Below are 25,744 nucleotides of genomic sequence, written 5' to 3'. Positions count from 1 at the left end.
GTGTATAAAACTGAAGGAATAAAAATAAATAATTCATGTAATTGAGATTTTTGAAGAAGTACTGGAAATTACTTAATATCAAGAAGAAGCAGCACTCTAGAGAAGAGGATGTAGAAAAAAAACTAAGATGGAATTCAGGAGCTATTATTTAACAAAGAATAATCAAATGAAGACATAATGAAAAGTAATGCTAGAAAAGTAATAGTAGTTAATGTGATCTGAATGCTGATTAAAAGTTCTGAGACTCGGGGTGCCTGGGTAGCTCAGTCGTTGGGCTTCTGACTTTGGCTCGCAGTTCATGAGTTCGAACCCTGTGTTCATTATAAGATTAGAAAATAAGAATAGTATTGGGGCGCCTGGGTGGCTCAGTTGGTTGAGTGTCCTGATCTCTCATTTTGTGAGTTCAAGCCCTGCGTCGGGCTCTGTGATGACAGCTCAAAGCCTGGAGCCTGCTTCAGATTCTGTGTCTCTCTTTCTCTCTGCCCCTTCCCTGTTCATGCTCTCCTCCTCTCTCTCTCAGAAATAAATAAACATTAAAAGAAGAAAAAAAGTTCAGAGACTTGATACAATTAGCTATAGGCTATCTTTTTAAATTCCCAAGTGAAATGTTTATTCAATCAACAAATATGTATATTCATTCATGGAACAAATGCATGTGAATACTACATCAGTGTATAATTTGGAAAGAAGCTTCTCTGTCTCTCCCTCTTCTCTCTCTCTTCCCTTAAAGAAGATATCAATCCAAGAGCAATACGAGCTATAATACTGTCTAATAGTTAAAAACCCAGTAATACCTGATAGTCGCTTAATCAGTATGTGTTACTCAACGGGTTTATATACATAAAAATGGGGACAATTATACAATTCATTAATAAAGTTTTTGACAGTATTGAATGAAATAATTCATGTTGTGCTTTAACATTATTTTATGGCTGAGGACCTGTCTCTGACATATAAATCAGTATCACTCAGATGTGGCAAAGTCAGGCAGTAAGTTCTGGGGGTTCCTTCTCTTATTCACATATTAATAATGTCCAGGGAACCTTTCCTATCTATGCCTATTGTCCAGATAAGTACAACCAGTCTTATGTCTTTAAATATGATATTATATGCTTAAAATTTCACTTTTATAACTTCAACTCATCTTTTTCTTTAATCCTCTAGACTCGTATTTCCAACTTTCTCCATGATGCCTCTATTTGGATATCTAAACTTAAACTTAACATGTCCACAACTGAACTCCCAAACTTTTCTTCCAATATCTGACCTAGCCTCAGCCTGTGATCCCTCTAATTTCTCAGGCCAAAAAAAACTTTGTGCTTTCTTTGAATTCTCCTTTTTTCCCTCTGCTCTCATTCAATAATATTTTATATATTATTGTATATAAATATATTTATTATATACATAATACTATAATATTTTATAGTATTTCAAACATAAACTAAAATATATCAAGTATTTATACTTTAGTAATTCTGGAATTTTCACTTTCATATTACTGTTAATTCTTCCAGTATTTTCATACAAAATAAACAGAATATTCTTTTTAAAAAATGTTTCTATTGAAAATTAGAATTATCTGAGATATATTTGCAACATTAGGTTTGGATTTAGCAAAAGTGCCTTATTATGTTGGGGCTGCTATAACAGAATACCAGACTGGCTAGCTTATAAACAGCAGAAATGTATTGTTCATAGCTCTAGAGTTTGGAAGTCCAAGATCAAGGTGCCAATACGACCAGGCAAGAGCCCTCTTCTGGGTCAGAGACTTCTCAATGTGTCCTTACGTGGTGAAAGGGGGTAGGGGCCTCTTGGGATCTATTTTATGAGAGCATTAATCCAATTCAGGAAGGAGTCACCCTCATGACTTAATCACTTCCCAAGAGCCTCACCCTACTAATACCATGAACTTTGGAATTTAGAATTTCAACAAATTTTTGGAGGACACAAACATTCAGACCTTAGCAAGGGTTGTTTCAAATTTCTTTTCTGCCATTTGGTAAGTTAGGTGTTATATAATACTGATCAATTGTGAAAGACAGCAAACTGTTCTCCTTCCACTATGTATATATCCATTCCTCACTTCTTCCTGGACACCCAGTAACACCATTACAGCTCCCAAATAAATGGAGATGCATACTAGTAGCTCCGGTGGTTCCACGAAAGAAAAATGTATTATAGACTTCAAGAAATGTATCAGGTAACTTAGATATTCTGATACTCAGTTCTTATAAGATCTGGTTAATAACAATAACTTCAGAAAGTAGATGAAAATGTGAAGACATAATTTGTAGAAAAATGTCAGCAGCAGTGACTGTATCTTCAAACCTGCTATATTATTTACATGTTTTTCTCTCAGGCTTTCAGGTCTTTAATTGTATAACCATTAAATTTCTCAAATATATATGAAATATACATTATATATAAAAAATACTATATACCTATATAAGTGGTAATTTAATGGCTATCCTATTATTTATATATATATATATATACACAAACACACATACATATGTATATATACACATATATACATATATGTATACATATATATACATATACATATATACATACACACACACATATATATATATACATATATATGTGTGCATATACAGATGACCCATTAAATTACCAAAGAGATAGAAAGATGATGCACCAAAGAGAGAGAAGGAGAGAGAGGGAAATAGGTTTAATGTGAATATGATATTAAAGTATGGGAAATATGAAAGAAAATCCTGCAAAATAATCACACATTTGTTTTGACCTTATAGATAATATGTGTATATTAAATTTCAGCTTATGTGAATTTATTTTTAAAGCACAGCTATGAGTATTTTCATTTTCCTATGATTCAAAACAATGAAGTACTATTGGTTTTCTGTGTTATTTTTTTTAACTATGTGGTATAGGTGAGTTTGGTTTATATATCCTGTATAATTCAAATTTGCTGTTTACATAGAGCATTTACAGAGTTTATTTAGACAAGTTTAAAACCTCCAGGAAACTGTGAAAGGTGATGTCTTGTTTGTGTTTTCTCTTTATTCTGTGATTTTACCAAAATCTCTTAAATGCTTTAATACAGAAAGAATTAAATATATCAAGGAGTATCAAAGTATTATGATTATAACAAGCAAAGGTTTTAAATAGTTGTACTGTTAAAAATCTCTTGCAGTCTAATACCTGAATCTAACTGGTTCTTCTAATTCCAATAAGTTCTTTTGCTCTCCTCATTCTTTTTTATTTTATTATTATTAAAGATATAATTGACATGTAACATTGTGTAAATTTAAGGTGTACAACTCATTGATTTGATACAACTCATTCATTTGATACATATATTGCATTATGTTTACCAGCACTATAGCATTAGCTACAACCTATTGAGTCACATATTTATCATTTCTTTTTACTTGTGGGAACAAGTTTCTTAGCAACTTTGAAGAACATAATGTATTATTGTTTATTGCAACCACTTGCTTTGCATTAGATTTCCACAACTTTTTTTATCTGCTAGTTGCATGTTTGTACCTTAAACGTCTCCTGAATTCCCCCATCCCCAGCCCAGGTAACTATTATTCTACGCTCTGTTTTTATGAGTTTAGCTTTTTTATTTTACTTGATTAATTAAGTACTTAATTAATTTTAAAGAGAGAGTGAGAGCCTTAGTGGGGAAGAGAGGCAGAGGGGTATATAGAGAGAAAATCTTTTTTTTTAAATTTTTTAACGTTTTTTATTTATTTTTGAGACAGAGAGAGACAGAGCATGAACAGGGGAGGGTCAGAGAGAGGGAGACACAGAATCTGAAACAGGCTCCAGGCTCTGAGCTGTCAGCACAGAGCCCGATGCGGGGCTTGAACTCACTGACCGCGAGATCATGACCTGAGCCGAAGTCGGCTGCTTAACCGACTGAGCCACCCAGGCGCCCCTATAGAGAGAAAATCTTAAGCAGGCTCCACACTCAGCACGAAGCCTATTCAACATGGGCTCAAACCCATGACTCTGGGGTCATGACCTGAGGAGAAATCAAGAGTTGGACACTCAACTGACTGAGCCACCCAGGGGCCCCAAAGTTCATCTTTCTTAGATTTCATTTATAAGTGATAACATTCAGTATTTGTTTTTCTCTGTCAACTTATCTCACCTAGCTTAACGCTCTCAAGGTCCCTTCATGTTGTTGCAAGGTCCCTTCATGTTGTTGCGATTGACAAGATTTCCTTCCTTCTCACAGATGAACCTTCCATTGTATATATACCAGTCATCCACTGATCTAGTGGACTTTATCCAGTCATCCACTGATATACTTGGGTTGTTTCCACATCTTAGGTAATGTGAATAATGTTGCAATAAACAGAAAGGGCGAATTTTGATATGCTGTTTTCATTTCCTTTGAAAATATACTCAGAAGTGGGATTGATGGATCATATGGTAGTTCTAATTTTAATTTCTGGAGGAATTTCATGCTGTTTTCCATATTGACTGAACCAATTTACAAGTGTTGCCTTTCTCTGCAACCTCATCAACACTTGTTGTCCCTTACCTTTTCCTGATAACCATTCTAACAGATGTGATTGAGTCTGATTGCAGTGAAAACACTGCAATTTTGTTTTGCATTTGCCTGAAGATTAGAGATTTTAAACATCTTTTCATGTACTTGTTGTCCTAGATGTCTTCTTTGGATAAACATCTATTCAGTTCCTCTGCTCATTTGTTAATTGGGTTGTTTCTCTGTTATTGAGTTATATGAGTCTTTTATATATTTGGATATTAGCTTCTTATCTGATATATGGCTTGTAAATGTTTTCTCCTATACTGTAGGTTGCCTTTTCATTTTGTTGATGGTTTCTTTGCTGTGCAGAAACTTTTTTTATATAGTCCTATTTGTTGTTTTTTGATTTTGTTGCTTGTGCTTTTAGTGTAATATCCAAAAAAAAAAAAAATTGCCAATATCAATGTCAATGAGTTTCTTTCCTATGTTACTTCTAGGAGTTTTATGGTGTCTGATCATGGGTTTAAGTGTTTAACTCATTTGGAGTTAACTTTTATAAATGGTGTAAGATATGGGTCAACTTCATATTTCTGCATGTGGATATCCAGTTTTCCCAACACCATTTGTTGAACACACTATCTATTCCCCTTGTCAAATATTAGTAGACCTTATATTCAGGGAGTAATTTCTGGGATTGTTATTCTGTTTCATTGGTGTATGTATTTATTTTTATGCCAGTGCCATATTGTTTTAATTACTATAGTTTTGTAGTACAGTTGGAAGTCATGAGGTGTGATGCCTCCAGCTTTGTTCTTCTTTCATGTGATTGTTTTGCTACTAGGAGTCTTATAGACAAACTCACAGCTAACATCATCCTGAACAGTGAAAATACTTCAAGCTTTTCCTCTAAAATTAGGAACAAGACAAAGACAAAGTTGCCCACTCTCACCACTCTTATCCAACATAGTACTTAAAGTCTTAACTAGAGGAATTATGCAAGACTAATAAATTAAAGGCATTCACTTTGGAACAGAAGAGGTAAAATTATCATTATTTGCAGATTATATTATTTTATATAGAAAAAAATACTAAAGACTCAACCACAAAACTGTTGGAACTAATAAAATAATTCAGTAAAGCTGCAGGATATAAACTCAACAGAATCAGTTGCATTTCTAAATATTAACGATGACTATCTGAAAAAGAAATAAAGGAAACTTTCCTACTCACAATAGCATCAAAACAATAAAATACTTAGGAATAAGTTTAATTAAGGAAGTGAAAGATCTATACAATGAAAACTACAAGATGTGGATGAAAGAAATAAAGAGGGCATAAACAAATGGAAAGGTATCCTATATCTATGGATTAGTAGACCTAATATTGTTAAAATGATTAAACGAAGCAATCTACAGACTCAATGCAATCCCTATCAGACTTCCAACAGCATTTTTCACAGAAATAGAAAAAAACAATCCTCAAATTTGTACATAACTGCGAAAGATCCCAAATTATGTTCTTCTCATTCTCAAGAATTAAAAATATATGTATATATTGGGGGAAGCACTTTAAATTATACAAATTAGAATCAAGTAAGTAGAAGCTTTCCTGATTGTTAAAGATACAATAATCTCTGTAGCTAGCAACAGCATACAAGGATACTTTAAGCTTTCCATAGGGAAAAATCTATAGCTGCAATAATCTTGTAATAACCCCTAAAGTTGCCAATGTTAAGGAAGATACATATTTTCATCAATCCTAAAATATGTACTCTGTATGTATTGACTTTTCATATGGAGAAGGAGATAAAACGAAGTGTGAATTTCCACTTTCAGTACAGTATAAAAAGTTGTAAACATAAAACTAATGGTTACAATGTAGGTAAAATGTTAAAAATAAATGGTAACTAATACAAATTCTATTTTAGATGCACTCTTCATTTGGTCTCTTAAAAATACATTTTATACAACAAAAGGCACTGAGTGATAGAAGATTTAGATAGCATCTCTACGAATTAAGTTTTGTTATGTATGAGTCATTTTTAATGGCTTCCCCCCCCCCACCTCTTTTGGAATTAAATTAAATATAAGAAGACCAGAAATCTGAACTGGTTACATAGATTTTAGACTAATAAATATGTTAACATTCAACAATGGTGTATACATTTTTAAAAACTTTATCGAGAAATATCTAAGCGTGAAGGTATGTGACTGTAAGAGTATGGGTATATATGAGTATTGTAAAACCATTAATGAAATAGTAATTAATTTGAGTAGTTCCTAATACACTTCTGAGTCTTATGCATAAACCTTGGCAGGTGTTAGACAACATGATAGATTCTGAAATGCTGCCAAATGTCAATGATAATGACTGCTTGACAGTGATAAGTATAAAATGTTAGCAGAGAAAATTACTTCAAGTAGATTATTACTGTCAAGCCTCAGCTGGCTGAAAGTAGGAGTGAATATAACAGTTGCTTTGATGTCCCCTAGGGTACGCGCTGGGAGAAAATGTGGGTAGATAGTGGAAAAATTTCCCCTAATTTCTGAGATTTGTGTTCTGTGCTGAAGAAAAGAAAATTGAGGACAACATTATACATTATTACATTCCATCATTTTGAAATAATGTGGAGACTGTTAATGTCTTGTGCTGTTCTTGACTTTAACAATCCCACAAAATAAGTTCTTCTATATATCCTTCAATGTGAAAGTTTGCTTAAATTTCAAATGTATACTCATTTCATCACCACATTTCTGGAAAAGGTAAGGATGCACTAGTGTAAAATCTTTTGGTCTATCATCATATTGGAAAATCTAATAAAATATTTGGAAAAGCTTATCCATTACATGAAATAAATGTATGGATTTATCTAATAGGGTGTTTTGCCACACTCTTGCCCTCCACTACAGCATGCAGGTGTCATACATTCACTGGTAATGAAGTAACTGTTTTAAACTCAATTACACACTAAGATCTGATTTTGGAGGTTAATAGTTGGAATTAAATTGTGTCTAAACTGGTGGTAAAAAAGAACAAGTCAAATACTAAATAAATAGGATAGAATTATTCTCTAATTTTAACATACTCTAAAATTGCATAGAGGAAAAATATAATTTGTCTAGACGCAGTTGTCCAATTCATAGGAAACAAAAGGATCATGAGATAGTTGTGACAATAGTATCTAAAGTCTTCAAGCAGCTGCTTTTCTATTATGTGTCTTGATAGAGTGCTTAATATAGTGTTTGTTTAAAACTAAACAACTCTTCTCCAGCCAATATAAAGGATCTTAGTTCTTTTTCTTACTTTTACATTCACGTGGATATTCTGAAATTTTATCGATATTAAAACAACAGGCAACACAGTAAGGACCATAAAAACTCAGCGAGTTTTGCTCTTTGGCAGTAATTCTCATTTTTTTTCCATCAGAGCAGAGCAATAAAAATGCTGAGAAAAAAAATCTTAATAGGATATATAGCAATTTCCAGCCCCGAAGGCTGAGTTTTTATCTTTTCTATAAGCTGAACCTGCCTTTACTATATTCTTCTGAGTGGTAAAGCCACTTGGGGTGTGTGTGTGTGTGTGTGGAAAGGCAAGGAGAGATTCATAGACCTCCAAGAGTCTCAGCAAAGTTTTGGCTTTCTTTAAATTTTTAAAAAAAATTTTTTATGTTTATTTTTGAGAAGGAGATAGAGCGTGAGCATGGGAGGGGCAGAAAAAGAGGGAGACACAGAATCTGGAGCAGGCTCCAGGCTCTGAGCTGTCAGCACAGAGCCCAACGCCGGGTTCGAACTCACAAACCATGAGATCATGACCTGAGCAGAAGTCTGAGGCTTAACCAGTACCCAGGTGCCCCTCTTTTAAAAAAAAAATTATAATTTTTTATAATTATATATTATATAATATTATATTCTATTAATATATTAAATTAATATTATATATTTATTTATAATTGAGAGACAGAGAGACACAGAGCGTGAGCAGGGGAGGGGCAGAGAGAGAGGGAGACACAGAATATGAAGCAGGCTTCAGGCTCCGAGCTGTCAGCACAGAGCCCGACGCGGGGCTCAAACTCACGGACTGCGGGATCATGACCTGAGCCGAAGTCGGCCGCTTAACCGACTGAGCCACCCAGGCGCCCCTCTGTTTTGTTTTTTGTAAAGCATTTAACACAATGCTTTTGTGTATTATTCTGCAATTTTTTTTTCACACAGTATTATATTTCTATGAGTTAGCCACGTTTTCCCTTTAGTTCTTGCATACGTTGTCTTATAAAATTAAACATATATATATAACCTACAATTATATTCTTATGTGTATACATAGGAAAAGAAACGTGTTCATGTTCACTAGTGGATATGTACAGAATTGTTTACTGCAGCATTGGATAACAGCAAAACACAATCTAGAAGGAAGTCAACACCTATAAAGTTGAGAGAATTTGAAATTGGATGAATTGTGACAAACTTACATCATAACATATCATGCAACAATAATTTATTTTTCAAATACAGAGGTAATTAGTCCTATTTTTTTTTTTTTTTTTTTTAGCTAGCATAAGAGCTATATTCTAAGGGTATCATTTAGAAGTTGACAATCTCTGATTGGAATGCAACTACTATCGTTTTTTAAACCTGCTTAGTTAATATCAGCCTTTCCCCAGTTTCTCATCTCCCTTTTAGTAACCACCTTGTTAGAGATATGAATGAGCCTGCTTTGATCCAGAGCTTCTTTTCCCCAGGTGCTTCTATCTGCAGATAAAAATCTTTCACTGTCCATACAGCACTATCAATTATTGATATAATATAGATTCTACAGCTGCTCTACTTTTATAAGTGCTCTAAACCAACAATGAGAATGGCATTAATAAATAAATACCTACCAGGAATTTTGCTGGTTGAAGAACAATATGCTGGAGAAAGGAACTCTAATTTTTTTTTTTCAGTTCAATGATTTCAGCTTGAGTTAGACATTGTTTCCTATGAGGTTTGTGGATGAATTGTAGAGCAGGTCAGAGTTTGGCAGAAAAGGGATATTGCCTATGATAGTGTAAAAGGGTCCCTAGGGTATGTATAATACATCCACAATAAGAATGATACGTTACATGCATTAGGATGAGGTTCCCAAGAAGATCATCCTGAAAATAAAAAGATTAACTGTTATGAAAAATTATTTCTTTCCACTAAAATAAATTTAAGACTGTTCAACATAATACTTATAACAGCGCACTTCTACTGGCATCCTCGAAATTTGGTGACACAGATGAGGCTAAAAGGATGGAGAGAAAAGAACACAAGACACAGAAATATGGGATGCCTTGGATAATTAGGTATGCTTTCTTTCTTCTCTTTCTCTTAATGTTAAATTTCTCATTATAACACATCAATTCAGAGAACAATAATTCATTTTGCTTACTGATAAATGTTTATTATGCTTGGTACTGCAATGCACGCTAAAATTACAGTGGTGAGAAAAAGAGAAGTTACCACCCCTCCTGACATACATATGCTACTACTATCTGTACTTTTGATCCCTTGAATCACCAAAGACAGATATTAGTAGATAAATTGTCAAAGATGTTTGTCTTATAGTTAGATTACAGAGTTGAAAATTAAATTATAGTTTTGGTATAACTATTTTACCAATACTTACTGTAAAACATGACAAAGAAATTGGTCAGAGTCAAATCATGAATCAGGAGTGTGAGCAGAATTACAAAAAGTAAGCTTGCAGTAAAAAAGAAAATCTGTCTATTGGTTAATCTAGCTATCTACACACACACACACACACACACACACACACACACACCCCTACATTCATACATATATATTATATACTATAAATGTAGAGAGTACATTTTTTATTGCTTGAATTTAGATTCACTGAGTGAGCCCTTCCTAGAGTGTAATATGACTTGGCAAAGCAAAAAATCAAAACAACAACAACAACAAAGAAAGAAAGAAAAAAAGAAAACAATATATTTGTATTAAAAAAGAATTTAATGTTTATTTATGTTTGAGAGAGAGACAGTGTGAGCAGGGGAGGGGCAGAGAGAGAGGGAAACACAGAATCTGAAGCAGGCTTTAGGCACTGAGCTGTCAGCACAGAGCCTGACATGGGGCTCGAACCCATGGACTGGACTGCTAGATCATGACCTGAGCCAAAGTTGGACGCTTAACTGACTGAGCCACCCAGGTGTCCCTCAAACAATATATTTGTATTAAAACAACTGTTAGAGGTGCGTAGGTGGCTCAGTTGGTTAAGCATCCGAGTTCAGCTCAGGTCATGATTTCACAGTCTGTGAGTCTGAGCCTGGCATTGGGCTCTGTGCTGACAGCTCAGAGCCTGAAGCCTGCTTCAAATTCTGTGTCTTCTTCTCTCTGCCCCTCCCCTGCTTGTGCTCTCTCTCTCTCTGTCTCTCAAAAGTAATGAAAAACATTAAAAAAATTTTAAAACAACTGGTAATATCATTTAAAATTTATTAATTTAATTTATTAATTTATTTTGATTTATTTTGGCTTAATTTTTAAATATAGCTAGGTATTGTACCAGAACATATGTGAAGTAATATTTGTGACCATTCTTTATTGAATATTCCAATTCAAAGAAGAAATACTAAATAGATAATATTGACATGGGAATAATCCTTATTTAAAAAAAAACAAAATTAATGGAATGGAAAACATATTGTAAGCGAATTAGGTTCAGTACACCATGAAGAAATCACTGGTCTCTGGCACATAGAACCAATGATACATAATATATTTGGAAAACATGTCTGATGCAGCATAGTGGAAGAATGAGGCAAAATGTAAAGCCATCGAACATTATTAAATCTTTCAGTACAAATGATTAAGTAGATTTAATTTCAACTGGATTTTCTGGTTACATTTGACATTGCACTATTTACGTTAGTAATGCACATTTGGGAAGGACGATAAACAAGGAAACATCACTGGTATATCACAGTAGATGCTTGTTGAACCACTCTAAAGAATTGTATATACATATATGTATTTATATATGTACATATATAAAGAAATGGATTAATTCTATTCTCACAGAATATAAATGCATAACACGTAGAAATATTAAAATGTATCAGGGACTTCTGTTTTTACTCTTACAGTTTCAAAATATTTATGCAAGAGATTTTATTTTTTCACAACAGTGTTTACTATAGAGAAACTAACAATTTATTCCACTAAAAATCTAGCTGAATATTTTCTTCATATGAAAGCTATATTACATACTTTAATCTTTTTCATGGTAGGAATATTCCCTAAATCAAAGGACATGAAAATGCTAATAGATAGTATATTGGAAAAAAATGTTCTAGCACCTTCAGAAGTCCAAGAAATTAAATTACAATAACAGGAGTAATAAGAATTAACTTACAACCCCCCTATCAAATTTGTGAAATTAAAAACAAACAAAAAGATAATAATCAATGTTTGTAATGCCCTTCTGTATTAAAAGACAGTGAAGATATAAATTGGTGAAGCATTTTTGGAAATCTTTTTTTTTTAAGTTTATCTATTTATTTTGAGAGACAGAAAGATGGAGAAAATGCAAATGGGGGAGGGCAGAGAGAGGAGGAGAGAAAGAATCCTAGGCAGGTTCAGCGCTGTCAGTGCAGAGCCCAATTCAGGGCTGAGCCAAAATTAAGAGTTGGACACTTAATTGACTGAGCCACCCAGGAGCCACCTTTTTGGAAATATTTTTAAAAATATGTATCAACAATCTTAAAATTGTTTATACCTTTTGACTGTGGCATTTTATTTATTAAAATATATCACAAGGGAGAATTAAAAATCCAGATAAATATCACCTTTGTCAAAATTTGAAAAAAAAATAAGTCCAATGTTACTAAAAGATACTTAACACATAATCACATAAAGTAGAAAAAATTTAATTAAAAAATAATTTATTGCATCCTTTCTTTTTTCCAAGCACCATATTTCATAGATACACAAACAACACTTACCTTCAATGAACTAAAGGGAATGTGTGTATTTCTTCATTCTACTCCTACTCTTTGATCATGATGGATTGCTCTCCTTTACTGTTTTTTACTTCTCTTTATAGTTTAAATATAACTGCTCCTTAAGACTCAGTGGCTATCCTCTCTCTATAGATTCTTTCTTGCATGTATCATTGAATTTCCTCCTGGTATGATAATAGCTTCAACATTATGTTCCTATCCAGAACTCTTGCCTGTGCTCTGAACCTATATTTCCATTCCAAATCATCTACCCAGATGTCTCAGATGAAACACAAGATTAACACCCCCCAAACCAAACTTTGTAATTTCTCTGAAACCTGCTTTACCCTTGATATCTGTGTTTGGTGAAGAGCTCCAGATCTTTACAGTTGTGGAGAGGAAGCTACCCTCCTGTACCATTCATATCCAGTCATCTTGAATTCCTGTAAAATATTAGTCTTCAGTAATGCCATTATCTAATTCTTTTTCCAAGAGGATCCATTTATTAAACGTGGTATGTCCTCATGGTTTAGGCTAGTAACTAGTATTAAATTAGCTCAATAAATGTTTGCTGAAGGATTGTTGGATGAATGAAAGATACTCGAAAATATCTTTAGAGATATTTCCATTTCCATTAAGAAACTTAATGTTTTTGGGTGATTTAAGTTCTGCCACTAGAATGTTATGATTAAAAATTGACATACAAAATGAAATGGATTCCTACTTACGTAGCTATTAATGAAAATTGATTTTTCTCCCACAGCTATGGATTTTTTAAAAGAAAAATATCCCCTTTCTAGAAACAGAATGCACTCCATAAAGATTCCTTAGAAAAATTCAGATATTAAAATTTCCATTATTTCTATAAGCTGTTCACAAAATAATATGAAAATACAAATAGTTCTGAGTATATTATATCGAGGACAAATTCTATTGTTAATGAAGGTAATGTGGATGCGTGTTTTTCACTGAAATTCAGATTTAAAATCTAAGGATTGTGGATCTAAGGATTGTATTAGAAAGACAAAAGGAAACAATCCTTTAAAGTAATTTTAAAATACGTATGAGAATTTCTATACAGGAAATTCACTTATTTACTTTCCACTTCAATAAATATTTATTGAGCATCATTACACGACATTGTTCTTGGTACTAGGATACATTAGTGAACAATAGAGACAAAGTTTCTTGCCTACATGTGGCTTACATTTTAGTCATAGTCAATAAATTGGAATAGACAATAAATAATACATATGGTAAGTAACTGAATTTTATGTCATAAATTATATGAAATAAACCAGGCGGTAAAACAGGGTTAAGAGGAATGAGAATGTTTATAGAAAATGATAGATGTAATATGAGATCAAATTAGAATTTAAAATTGGGATTAAGTTAGATATCATCAGAGAGGTGAAATTTGAAAAAGATGTTCATTTGTCTAGGTTAAGAGCATTCTTTATTTTGCAGGTAGCCAATGCCCAAACTGTAAAGTGAGAGAGGAATGGGAGTGTTAGAAAAATAGCTAAAGGGGAAGCAAGAATATAAATATGGTTGCAGCAAAGTGAGGTGAAGAAAATAAATAATAAATAAATAATTGCAGTGATGGAGAGCTGACTCTGAAGGTACCTTTAGGATATACAAGGACTCTGGCTTTTCTTTGTGTAAAATTGGGAGACAATTCAGGTTTCTGGCACAGAACTGATATGATCTGGCCAACATTTCAAAGATCTCTGTGGTTACTTTCAATATTATGTAAGAAAATATTAAAAAAAATAAAAATAACTATTTAAAAGACCTAGTGTGGTTTCTGTTTCCACAAGTATTTCTTGTTGGATCATGGTGAGTTAGGTAAAAAATGGCTTCTGAGCATGGGGGTGGGGGGTGGTGGGAATGGAGTTTTTCATCAGTAGAGATAGGCAAGTCAGTGAGTATAGCAGGATGCAAATTAAGTGGGCATCATGATCTTTATATATTTATAAAACATAATAGTGGAGATATTGAATCGAAAGTTTGAATAAAATAACGGATCAATGAAAAGCGAATTCATAACTAGAAATATAAATATGGAAGTTAATACAGAGAATTATGGTAGAGACTGCTAATCATGTAACACAATTTCGTCCCTTCTTTTTCCATTATAATACAATTTTCGCTTGCACAATGCTATTTGACTAGATATTTTTAAGCCTTCTCATCTTAACTTAATGAGTTAAGTTCTGATCACTGGACCACAAGCAGAAGTAATGTATGCTAATTACATATCTAGGACTTAAGACATGAGACATGCTTCCTGGAAGCAATCTTTCTTCTCCCCAATGATTGGAAACCAGGTATGAATTTGAACCATAAAGACAGTAGCATTATAGGGAACTGTGAGGTAATTGTCCGGATGACATTTAGGTCTCTGAGGTACAAAGATGAAACACTTATTTCAAAATTCTAATGAAAGACAATAATCTTTATGTTGTATAAACCACTGTATTTCAAGGTCTCTTTGATATAACAACTTTGACCCTAAAATACACAGACACTAGAGTCACAAATGTGTGATATTTATTTAAGACAACTTCTCACTTTTTAGTTCTGGGTTAACTGTGTTTCAAAAAGCTCTAAAAACTTGCAAAAAGGGAAAGTGTCAGTTATATTTCAGACAACTGTGAGAAATAACTTCTGGCAGAGTCTTGGAAACAAACCACCGTATTCTTCCTTGTATATTAACATTTTCTTTAATTTCTTGGCCAATTTTTTTCCAGAGGTCTCCTCTGCCAAGATTAGCAAGCACTGCAACCCCATCTGTCCTTGCACCCTAAAGTAAATTTAATTGAATAAGTACATAGCTCTCAGTGATTATGATCACAGAATGTAGATCAAATATATAATGAATTTGCCGATTTCAACTTTTTGTGCTCTTTTTTTTTTACATACTTCATTATCTGTCATTGATATATAGGCATTAAAGTCCACCAGTACTTTTTCACGCATGTTAACTTCTTCCATTTTTATTTTTTAAAAAAGTACACATCAGTTTAATAGTATAGATTTATCTACATGTTGACCTATTGTTTTACCCAATCATATTCAATTAAAATAAATAGAAATGTCTTTTAAATATTTTAGGAATTTTTTGACAAATATATTCACCACAGTCATCCACACCATATCCATATTTAGCATATAAAAGTTAAAGTATTCTTAATTATGGTCTGAACTCTACATTTTCTGTAAATACATTATGAATCCTTGTGTTGAAATTAATCATCCTCTCTAAATCAAAAGAAATGGACAGCAGTCACTGAACTGCAATTCTGGGAGACTAACTGAATTGCATTTCTGGGAAGACTACCTGTAATCTCCGAGGCATACATTTCAGAAAGAAAACACTAAACTAAGGATTTTCAATCATATCATTTTCAAAGGGAATGAGTTTACATTTTCTCTAAATATAAAAATGTGTACTAACTTCTGCCTTCAGCCATAAAGAGGTAACAAGAGGTTTACTCTCTTAAGCAAACAAAGAACTAGAAAGTATATGAAATAGTGGTTTTCAGACATTAGACAAAAGGCAACAGTGGACAATAATTCCTGAAGTGGGAGAGATTCCAGTCTGCAAAACAAAACAAAAAAAAAGGAAATGTGAACAGAGCCAGCCTGTAGTCCCTTGACTATCGTAGAAGCTAGAACTTACAGGGAAGAGCTCCAGAGAGGAGAGAGCTCTTTTTTTTTAAATGTTTATTTATTTTAGAGAGAGAGAGAGAGAGAGCACACAAGAAGGGAGCAGGCAGAGAGAGAGAGACATAAGATTCAAATGAAGTGGGTTCCATGCTGATAGGAGAAAGTCTGAGCGGGGCTCAAACTCACGAACCCAAGATCATGACCTGAGCCGAAGTTGGACACTTAACCGACTTAGCCATCCAGGTGCCCAAAAGGAGAGAGTTCTACAAAGAAATAAAGAGTTCCAGAGATTTTCACAGAAATCTGACTGAGTCTTTACATTAAGCAGAATCAGAGAATATGCATGAGAAAATAACCAGAAACTTGTAAAAGAAACTCTAGAAAGGATCAAGTTGTCCTGAGGCTCATCTAGGGTAAAGAATTATCTGTGTTTCCACCAGCCAAAGTACAGAAATCAATAAAATATAGGGCTTGAGGGTTGTTGAGTAGAGTACTCAGAATGACAATGTCTTGATGGTGGGTCAAAATTCCTACAAAGTAATGCCCTGCCTAATAAAGCTTAAAAGTGCATTTATAAAGGGTAAAACTGCTTCCAAATAGTGAAGTTTTGTCACAGAACAAAGGTCAAGGATATTTTTTTGTATCCAATTTTTATATAAAAATTATTTGGATATATATAAAAAAACTGCACATGTTTAATGTATATATTTTGATGAGTTTGGACATATGCACACACCCACAATACCATCACCACAATCAAAATACTTAATATATTCATCACCTCCAAAAATTTCTTAGTCAGAGCACCTGGGTGGCTTAGCTGGTTAGGTGTCCAACTCTTGATTTCAGCTCAGGTCACGATCTCACAGTTTGTGAGATTGAGACCTGGGTCAGGCTCTGCATTGACAGCGCGGATACTGCTTAGGATTCTCTCTGACCCTCTCTCTCTGCCCCTTTCCCTCTTGTCCACACTAGCACACATGCTCTCTCTCTCTCTGTAAAAATAAATAAATAAATATTTAAAAAAATCCCAGTGTTCTTTTGTGATTCCTTCCTTCCTTCCTTCCTCCCTCCCTTTTCTTCTTTCTTTTCTCTTTTTCTTTTTTTCTTTCTTTCTTTCTTTCTTTCTTTCTTTCTTTCTTTCTTTCTTTCTTTCTTTCTTTCTTTCTTTCTTTTTCCCTCTCGCTTTCTTTTTCTTTTTTAGCTTTGAAAGAACACTTAAATGAGATCTCTCTTCTTAATATATTTTAAGTGTACAGCGATGCCTGGGTTATGCATCCAACTCTTGTTCTTAGCTCATGTCTTGATCTTACGGTCATGAGTTCATGAGTTCAAGCCCTGTACTGGGCTCTGTGCTGGATGTGAAGCCTACTTAAAAAAAAAAAAAATATATATATATATATATATATATGTATATACACATAGTGTGTGTATATATATATATGTATATACACACATAGTGTATATAATACACATAGTGTGTGTGTATATATACATATATATATATGCATAGTGTGTGTGTATATATATATATATATACATAGCGTGTGTATATATATATATATATATATATATATATATATATATATATACACATATAATTTTTAACTTTATAATACCATATTATTAACCAAACATACTATATTGTGCAGTAGATCTCTGGAATGTGTCTTGAAAAAATAAGGGACCTGCTCAATGGGGTAAACATCAAGGATATTTAAAGAACTACAAAGACATTTAGCACATAAAAAGGTAAAACTCATAATGTCTGGTATCCAATCAACAGTTACTAGACATGTAAAAAAAAATCAAGAAAAAATAAACTATACTGAGAAAATTAATCAAAGAAAAGAGACCAAGGAATAACACAGAGGATAAAACAGTTCTTAAACCTGTTATAACTATATTCCACATTTCAAAAAGGGAGAGGAAAGCATAAGAATATTTAAGTATTGCTGTTCATATTTAAAAAAAAAAAGACCCAAGTCAAACTACTGGGGGTGAAACTAAAAGTGTCTGAGGAAAAAAAAAAAAAAGGATTAGACACTATTGAAGGAAATATCTGAACTTGAAATATAGCAATAAAAAGTATTCACATGAAGCACAGACAGAAAAAACAAAACTAAAAAAAATATTCTGATGATAAATGATATATGAGATAACTTCAGACAGGCACATGGACATATAATTTAATCTCTGAATCAGAGGAGGAAGTAAAATAGAATATTTGAAGAAATAATGGCAAGCATTCTCCAAATATGATGAAAAATTCAAACCTCTAGAACCAGGAACTCAATGAACCTCAAGAACAAAAGCATGCAGAAAACTATACCAAGGTGTAATCCAACCAGTGTTAAATATACATTTTTAAAGAAGTCACAGGAACAAAAAAGAGATTTTATATACAGAATAACAAAAATAAGAATGATTACTTCTCATCAGAAACCATACAATGCAAGCCAGACATCAGTAGGAAAATATTAAAGTATTATAAGAAAAATACCATCAACCTAAAAATCTATATATGGTAAAAATATCTTTCAAGAACAAAAATGAAATAAAGTCTACTTTATATATACACAAGTTAAAATATTCATCACCAATAGATCTGAAGTATTACAAAAATAAAATTAGTCTTTCAAGCAGAAGGATATCAAATGGAATGTCAAATGGAAATCTGTATCCACACAACAGAATAGATAGATTGAAAATGGTAAATATGTGAGCAAAAATAATTTTTCTTATTTATCTAAAACAAAAGTGAAAAAAAGGAAAAGGGGAACAAAGAACACATAAAAGAAGTCAAAACTAACAGCAAAATGGTATACTTAAATAATTCGTACCAATAACCAAATGAAATTGGGGTCTACATATCCCAATTAAAAGTAAGAGATTAAATTAATTAATTAACAAGGTTTTTAAAAAGTAAGTAAAACTCAACTAAATGCTACTAACAAGAAACCAACTTCAAATATAAAACTACAAATGAGTTAAAAATAAAAGGACAGATAATATATACTACCATGCTAACACTAGTTAAGAGAAGACTGCTGGAGTGGACATATTAATATCAGGCAAAGTGTATTCCAGAGAAAAGGATATTATCAGAATGAAAGAATCATTTCACAATGATAAAGGGGTTAATTCATCAAGAGGACATAATTAATCTATAATGACAGAAAGTACCTTCATGTTTGCATGCCCATGGATTGGAAAATCAGGGTTGGATAACAAAGGACACAAAAAAGTCTTCTGTGGGTGACAGATGTACTCATTTTCTTGATTAGGGTTATTATTCCAAGCTGTTTATATGAAAGTTTATAAAATTATTTAATTTAAATATGTGTAATTATGCCTTCATCATAACTCAACAAAACTATAAAATGATACATGCTCTCTAATAAAATTCAGAAAATAAAAAGTAAGAGGGGACATTCCCACCTCTTTTAAAACCTTAGGGGAAAGTTACTCAATTTTTTACCAAGTGTGATGGTAACTGTGGGTTTCTCCTACATGCCCTTTATCAGTTTACATTCCTTTCTGTTCCTAGTTTTCTAAGAGCTTTGTAATCAATGAAGGTTGGATTTTGTAAAATTCTTTTTTTTTTGCATCTATTGAGATAATTTTACCGGTTTTCTTTTTTAGTCTCATTAGCATGGTGAATTACATTGCTTAATTTTCAAACTTCAAACCACTTTGCATTTCTAAAATAAACCCCATTTAGTCATGATAAAATTTTGGATTTTATTAAAATTGTGTTCAGAATTTTTGCATCAATGCTCATAAGTTATTTTCTTGTCTTGCCTTTTCTGGTTTTCTGCCAAGACATTGCTAGCCTTACAAAATATGTTCAGAAATATGCCTTTATCTTCAATTATCTGGAAGAATGTATGTAAAATTCATATTATTTCCTCCTCAAATGTTTGGCAGAACCTGCAAGTAAACCCATCGAGGTCTAAAAATTTTTGTTAGAATATATTTAACTGCAAATTCAATTCATTTAATAACCACAGAAATAGTCTCTTTTTGAATGAGTTTGATAGTCTATGTCTTTCAAGGAATTTGTCCATTTCATCTCTGTTACTAAGTGTATTTATATTAAGTTGTTTATAACATTCCCTTATTAGTCTTTTACTGTCCATAGGATTTTCAGAGATGTCCCCTTTCTCATTCTTCATATTGGAGGATATGTTCTTCATTGTCCCCATTGAAGCAGAATATACAGCTCACTATAGAATTTTTAAAAGACTTTGTTGTCCTATTAAAGAAACTTTTCTTTGACATGAGGCTGCACTTCAGCCCAGTATAAGGAGAATCTATTAGGTACAAGTTCTTCATGCCTATTTACCCACATGAGTGATACATTGGTTAACTCCAATTCTATAACAAAAGGTTGCAGATGAACTGACACCAAAATGTTGCAAACATCTAAAGCCAGAGTCTATCATTTAGGTTCACCAAGATATGATAACACTCTTTCCTCTGTCCATACCTACAGACTTTAGTCCAGTAACAGTTGCACGACCAGGTGTTAGATGTCATCTGAAATGGATAGCTACACTCATTTCAGGCATCTTTCTCTCAACCTGGAGCATAATGATTTGAACATTATATAAACTATTTTTAGAATAAACAATCATTATTTTATACCATGCTTTTTAATAATCTAACCCACTAAACAGGGAAGAGGTCCCAAACATTTGCTATAGATCACCTTAGATGCTTCAGTGGTTATTCTCATAAGAAAAAAAACCACATTCCACATAGGAAGCCTAAGAAAGTGCTTCTACTTTTAGGTCAGGATTATTTGGGTGAGTTTAAGGGTCTACAATGTGCATCAGTCTGTCCAGAAAAGTAACACTCATGGAGCCTTTAATATTCCCAAAAATAGTTTCAGAACTGCCAGACTGATTTATCTATACCTCACTAAATCATTTTGTTATTCTGTTACTGGATCCAACATTCCTCAGTAATTCAGTCCTTTTCCTTTAAATCCCTCAGTTTGACAAACAGCTTTATGTATATTATCTAAGAACATATATGTCTCCCACAACTTTTTATCACCTCCCATATGCATATACCTTGGACGCATTTTTTAATATTTTTAAATTTTTGAGTTCTCTTCCATGGGAATAAAGCCTAATTGAGTGCCCTTTACAAAACAGTAAATTCTTCAGTGTCTTCATCAAAAAGAAGAGAAAATACAAGATGAGAATTCCAGGAAAGTATATTGTTAGGTGTATTTATAGCCAAATAAACCTTCAAATTATATCTATGATACATTCAAGTTATAGCTATATATACATAATTCAAATTATATACATTGATATACAGTTTCAATTATATCTATGTATAGCCAATTAAACTACCGATAAAACTGACCTTGAAATAAGTGTAGCTTTAAGTATTACATTACCACAAAAATGATCAAGATGATGTGGTATTGAAGTTATTATAACTATTGTGTTGTGCAGTTTGGAAAGAGGAAAGGCAGTGTTGCTAAAGAGCTTTGTTAAATCAATATGTGATTCATTAAGTAAAAATTCCAAACCCTTATGCTAATTTCCCTTTGAATGAATATTTCCAGTGGCAAAACTTACACATCAATAGCTAAGAAATTCATTGTCTATTGAACTGTTTACTATGAAATCAAAATGAAGTCTTCACAGAGTTACTCATCAAATGAATTTATAACTTTGAAAATAAAATTTTTGTAGTTACTATTGAAAAATAATAAAATTATAGTCAGTCATGGCTAAACAAAAAATACAACCTAAGAAATTTAAGTACCTTCCTGTTCTTTGATATATCTGTTATAATGGAAATTTTCCCTTCTGATGAGAGCTTTTAACATCAATCTGAGCCCTAGGTAAAAAGAAATTGTCACGTCCTGTATATATCTCCTGTATCATACAAATGTTTTCAGGACAATTTTTTAGATGAGAATTGAAGTTTATATTCATTTAGCACCAATCCAACAGTTCTAATTGGATTGCAGTTCTAATAATCATTGAATGACATTCCCCACAATGTTGTTTTAAATTCCCAGTATGGAATTCACAAGTGAAGAAACTTATTCATCTTTCTTAATCAGTGTGAAACATGTGGTCTACTATCACTGCATTGGACTTGCCCAGCCATAATGCATCAAGCTGTGTATACGGAGTCAAAAATCAAGTTGAACTCAGAAAAGAAATAGTCACAACCAATGATAATCCTAATTTTAAAAGTTTGGCCTCTCACTTAGACAACTGCCATAGACTACAAATTCTGCTCTCTGCTTTCTCATATACTTTCTTCAGTGGATTACACAAAGCAGAGAGTTTTTCCTAAATAAATCCTAAATCCTCCATAAATTATGTTGTGCTATCCACACTTGCTTAACACTTAATATCCTTGGGAAAAAACTGACATTTCTTATCATTAGCTATGAGGCTTTGTATCTTCTGGATCCTGCAGAGCACAATACCCTGATCTCTAGCTCAATGCTTCACATACACTGGCTGCTTTCAGATTCAGTATTATTCCAACCTCCCTGCAAAATAAGATTGATTCCAGTGATTCCATTAGTGGAATCTTAATAAATATAACTTCTGAAACTTCTTCCCTGAACTCCTTCTCCAGAATTGTTTGGCTTTTGTAACTCTTTAGTTTTAATCATTGCAATTTCTTCTTATAGTAATAGCAATTGCTATCTTTTTATTATTTTATTATTTGGCTGATTAACTGTATTTCTCTCTTCCCTCCCATATTATAAGCTTTATAAGGAGAGGAGCTATATTTGTTTGTCTTTATCCACCCAGCACTCAGCACAATGTTGGCACAAAGTAGGTGAACAGTAAATATTTTAGCAAATAAATAATTTACACCAAACATCTGGACAAGTACTTTTAAAATATTATACTTAGTGTAAAATTGGTATTTTACTGATAGAAAAAAGTCACTGCTTTTCTATTAGCTTTGGTGAATATGAACGCAATTTACTCATATCCTCATGCCTTATTCCTCTTGTGACTAATAGCATTCATTAGCAAGTTGGCTTTTAAGAATCATGAGTACATTTTGAGTTTACATAAGAACCAAATTTATGTCATTAATATAATTCCTCCTAATAGCCCTTTGGTAAGAAACTCAAGAAGGTCACCATGCAGGGATAGACAAATTTGTGTGAAACCAAGGGATCTCTTATGAGTAAAGGAAGAGACATCTTTCCTCTTTTTAATGTTACTAAGGCATGATGAAAAAAGTTTATCCAAACTGAGAGACACTGGGACCAATAACGGAAATGACCATGAGGAAGCAGGAAGTCTGGGCAGGTAATCCAGGTTTAGTACCAGGGCCCAAATAAAATTAGAAAGGGGTGGCTCTGGTACAATGTGTGGCTGCTCTGGAACACTTTACTGACACAATCACCCTGGATGGAGGAAACACTTTGGAAATATGGTCATTCATGGAACTGTAAACTAAACAGCTACCATCTCTTTGGAGAAGATTGTCTGGAAGTAATCCAGGAGGTGTAGTATTGTGTTTTACTGAAAGACCACTGAGGCCTGTATGAAAAACAGCACAGAAGTGAGCAAGATTCTCCTGAATTGTGAAGGACTAGTTTTCTACAGGAATCATAACAAAACAAAAGCAACTGCAGCCAAAAGTCTGGCCTACTAGAAGATTACTCAGTGAAGACCTACTGAGGTCAGGAGTTGAACAAATTTGGAGAAAGATCCGTGGGCCTGATGGTCCATATAGTTTGAATGTGAATAAACAACATGGATTTATTTGAATATCTGTAGCAGACAACTGTCAGTGTTTCATCTGTCCTTACCATTTCCAAGCACAGAAGCTTTAGTTCCAGCTGCCAGCCTTTGTGCCCTCTTGACTGAAAGACCACCAGAACCTGTTCTGCTCAAGTGCTTAATGTATCAGAAGTGTTGGGGAACAAAAGAATTCTCTGGAAAACAGCATTTAACCAATGGTACCTGGTAGAAAATTGCCCTAATTCCTGCATTTTCAAGAGGAATAACTGAAGGATGTGTTCTGTATGGATACTCAGAATTCCTAGGTGGGATTAAATTGCAGTGGCTCAGAGCTTGATAACCCACCCTTTCTTGACTTTCTTCCTTTCCCTGCCTGTGTTATTTCTTACGGCTGCTTTTATAAAAACCAAGGAAGCTAAGCGACTTAAAACAACAGGAATTTATTCTCTCACAGTTTTGGAGGGTAGAAATCCAAAATAAAGGTGTAAACAGGACCATGCTTTTCTCTGAAGGTTCTAAGGAATTTGCTTCTTCATTTTTGATGGTTGCCAAAAATCCCTGGTGTTCCTTGTCTTACGTCTGTACTGCTTGAGCCTTTGCTTCCATCATCACATGACTTTCTTCTGTCCCCTCTGTGTCTCTGTATCTCCCTTTTCTATCTTTTATAAAGACATCAGTTGTTGTATTTAGGGCCTACCCTAACCCAGTATGACCTCATCTAATTACATATGCAAGACCCCATTTCCAAAGGTCACATTCCAGGTAGACATGAATTTTGGGGGAACACTGGCAAACTTCCTCATTTGTTTTCTCCACATATAGTGTTTCTTAAGATCACCCTTCAAGGAAACAACTTGCATTTAAATGCTTTTTTCAGGGATAACTTTTGGGAGAACTCTCACTCCTTGCCTAAAAACCATGCTAAGGTCTCACAGGAAGTAGATGTCTGGCAAGATAATACCTTCCTCCACTTTCCCTCATTGCTTCTGGAATAATACATGTGACCAAATCTCGGTATGGATTAATGAAGGAAGTACTGTCTCTGCTGTAGGAAGTAAGGGATTATTCATTGAAAGATTTGGCAAAACCAGTTATCAGAAACCAACCAGAACAGAGAGATCATGATCGGGACTAGATTGTGATGATGCTAGGTCAATGGGGGCTGAATATAAAGCTGAATAAAGTAGAGTGTATTAATAATTGGGTTCCTATGATTTCATAAATTGTACCTGTCAAGGACACCTGGAGATAGCCCTAATATTATGTTGATAGGATGATTTCTTCAAGAATGGGAAAAAAAAAAAGCTAGGTGATTAGCAGTAATGAAGTAGAAATGCCAGAACTGCGTATGGTCAAAAGGCTGAAAACATAGCAAGCAAGAGTAAATTTATTATACAAAATTAGATAACCCAGTAGTTGCCTCTGATTTCCAAGGATTATCTTGAAGGATAATGTCTCCAAAGCAATGAGGAGCCACCAGTATTGTTGAGAAGCCAGTGGTGGCTATTCACCTGTGGTGGGATTGATGGTAGAAAGTTAGCTGTTCAACTGGATAATACAATGTCAGTGAGAAACACAGAATTCCAAAAGAACAAAGATCAAGTTTCAGCACTTAACCATCAGAGACAAAGTAGGCATAATTGTGGTAGTAGCAGAAAGGATGAAATGACACTTGTGACTCCTAGGAATCTATGGATGACTAACAGACTCTGGTATTCTTCAAAAAAGGGGCAATGAGCAGTCAGTGATTTCTTAACTTTTATAATGAAGAAATTTAAACAGTGGGGAATAGAAGGCTGATGGCAATTGTTATAATGCAAATTATAACAGTGAGCCCAATTTCTAGAC

General features: G+C 33.4%; 1 long non-coding RNA gene across 2 annotated transcripts in view; it reads right to left on the bottom strand.

The window, feature by feature from the left end:
• Positions 1-25,744, bottom strand: part of LOC122236558 — a 56,650-nt gene that overhangs the window by 9,307 nt on the left and 21,599 nt on the right. The window contains exon 3 of one of the 2 annotated variants that reach the window (XR_006214606.1): positions 9,380-9,623. The exons of the other annotated variant lie outside the window; for it this stretch is intronic. This is a non-coding gene — a long non-coding RNA (uncharacterized LOC122236558). Of the gene's footprint in view, positions 1-9,379; positions 9,624-25,744 lie in introns of those variants that run through there. 2 annotated transcript variants of the gene reach the window in all.

This window comes from Panthera tigris, chromosome A1 (assembly GCF_018350195.1).
Source record: "Panthera tigris isolate Pti1 chromosome A1, P.tigris_Pti1_mat1.1, whole genome shotgun sequence".
Lineage (NCBI taxonomy): Eukaryota > Metazoa > Chordata > Mammalia > Carnivora > Felidae > Panthera > Panthera tigris.
Note: the sequence above shows the minus strand (reverse complement) of the source record. Positions and strands in the feature narration are given on the sequence as shown.